Genomic DNA, 2,526 nt, shown 5'->3' with positions numbered 1-2,526 from the left:
CGCAGTTCCCTAGCACGAGAATGGAAAATTTCCTACCTACTGTCCCAAACGGGGATACAGCCCAGCCTCAGCCTTCACCGGACTTTCCCAGCACCACTCAGGCGGAGCCAGACGGCAGAAGGACTCCTCAGCACAGAGGGCAACACCCAATTAAAGCGGCACTCCGCTCAAAACCAGGTGACCAAGTCTTACACCTTCCCCCCCCCGCCCCCCAAAAAGGAAAATCTCCAATCAAGGCACCCCAGTAGGGAAGTACACCCTGGTGTCCGCACGCTCGAGGTTCTGCCACTCACCAGAGACGTCTCAAAGATCGGACAAGACCCAACCAGACCAGCACCGTTTCATCCTCCTCCTCCGCCTCTTCTTCCTCCTCCTCTTCCTCATATCCTTCAGGTGGACCACCTTCATCTTCATCGTGTTCATCTCCATCCTCATCCTCCTCCTCCTCTTAGCCTGGGGCTTCGCCAAGATGGCGGCGCCCATGTTGCAGTGCATTTCCCAGGGTCGGTGGTTTGGTACCTGAGGAGGGTCATGAGTCTGGCCCCTGGGGCTGCGTGAGGCCCACAAGGGCGCTCAGGGGTTTCTGGTGGTGCAGAATGCTCGGGGTCTGTTCAAGGAATTCTTTCCCGGGAGGGGGATGAAGAGAGAGCTCCCAGAGCTCTTCCGCCGCGGCGCAGCGGGGCGGACAACTTGCCCCACATCATCTACACGCGGCTTCGACCCCATGGCCGGCTCACTTCACATGAGGCGTCTGCTGGCGCCGCTGGGCCTGTCTCACTCCCAGCGAGCAGGCCACAGCACGCCTGCGCTGGTGGGAGGCGCCGCGGCGCGCCTGGGACACCGGAGCGGTGGTTCCAATGAGCGCGAGGCACGGGACGCAGAGCACCTGCGAATCAACGCGCCCGCCCTGCGGCAAGGGCTCAAGGCCCTGGCGGCTGATCACCGGCAGCTCCTCACTATCGGGCGGACCCAGGGCAGCTTCACCTTGCTGGACACCTCGGCGTGGTCCCAGAGGTATCACCTGGGGCACTTCCTAGCCGCAGTGGGCGGCCACTTGCGCAGGGGCACGCTGCTGAGCCGGCTGAGCATGCAGCCTCAGCTCAAGAGCCTGGAAGGCATGAGTTTGGCCAAGTTTTTTTTTGTTTGTTTTTTTATTATTTATTTATTTATTTATTTATTTATTTATTTATTTATTTATTTATGGCTGTGTTGGGTCTTCGTTTCTGTGCGAGGGCTTTCTCTAGTTGCGGCAAGCGAGGGCCACTCTTCATCGCGGTGCGCGGGCCTCTCACTATCGCGGCCTCTCTTACTGCGGAGCACAGGCTCCAGACGCGCAGGCTCAGTAGTTGTGGCTCACGGGCCTAGTTGCTCCGTGGCATGTGGGATCTTCCCAGACCAGGGCTCGAACCCGTGTCCCCTGCATTGGCAGGCAGATTCTCAACCACTACGCCACCAGGGAAGCCCCTGGCCAAGTTTTTAATACCAGGTGCTCCACGCCTATGATTGCTGCTACCTGTTCTAGCCTCATGGATGCCGGGTCCAACTAGGTGGATCTGATCAGCTGGGCGATATCATGTCTGGATATGAGTTCATCCATAAGTTCACTGGAGAAGACATATTTAGAATCTGTTCCTCTAATTACAACTGGAGCAAAATTGGGAAAGTCCGCTGGCAATGCTGTTTGGCTAAACAGATAAGACATCTCCATTTGAATTGTATCAATTCTTTGTGAGGCAGCAAGATGATTTGGTAGAAAGGTCCCTGAAGCTCTTCACTTTTCTACCCCTTCCAGAGATTGACCACATAATGTAGCTGCATGTCAGAGAGCCAGAAAAGCGGGGTGGTCAGAAATGACTCGCTGCAGAAGTAACAAAGCTTGTTCGCAGACAAGAAGGACTGGAGTCTGCTAAAAGGTGTGCACAAGCCCTTTATCATAGTAGCATAGATGCGCTAGAGGTCATGTCTGATCAAACTCTTTTAGAGTTTTTAAAAGAAGCTTCATTTTCTGAATTAGTTCTTGACCCTGGAACAAGCATCCTAGATACCTGCTGCAAAGCAAATGCCATTTCAAATGGACCCCGAGGGTATCGGATGATAACAGAAGGCGGAATCAGTATAAATCACAGACAAGTAACACATTCTGAGACTGTTTTAGTTGTTGGACAATGTATTAAGAATGGACTTTGGTTACTTAAAATAGAAAAAGAAATGTCTACGTTATAAAATGGCTTCAGCAATGATGAAAAATCCTTCTGGTGGTTCAAACTTACCCACAATTCATTCTCAAGACATACGAACTTATACCTTCGCTTATGCAAATCAAACAATAGGCAGGCGGGGGACAGGGGAGAAGTGTCTCAGGAAGGCCTCATAGGGTCCTGCTCGGTAACACGAGAAAAAGAAGGTGCAGGACTTGTAGGCAGCACCGTTCAGCTACATCAGGCGTGCGTGAAGGGGGTCATAGATATGAAGTTGGAACATGCCCAGCCACGCCCAGGACTCTATTTCCTGTCACATTTGGCTCAG

The 2,526-nt window shown here is 53.0% G+C and overlaps 1 pseudogene; it reads left to right on the top strand.

The window, feature by feature from the left end:
• Positions 1-469: 469 nt before the first annotated feature.
• LOC103011869 (tyrosine--tRNA ligase, mitochondrial-like) lies at positions 470-2,240 on the top strand (annotated as a pseudogene).
• Positions 2,241-2,526: the final 286 nt, after the last annotated feature.

This window comes from Balaenoptera acutorostrata, chromosome 12, assembly GCF_949987535.1.
Source record: "Balaenoptera acutorostrata chromosome 12, mBalAcu1.1, whole genome shotgun sequence".
Taxonomy (NCBI): Eukaryota; Metazoa; Chordata; class Mammalia; order Artiodactyla; family Balaenopteridae; genus Balaenoptera; species Balaenoptera acutorostrata.
This window is presented reverse-complemented; position numbering and strand designations above follow the sequence as displayed.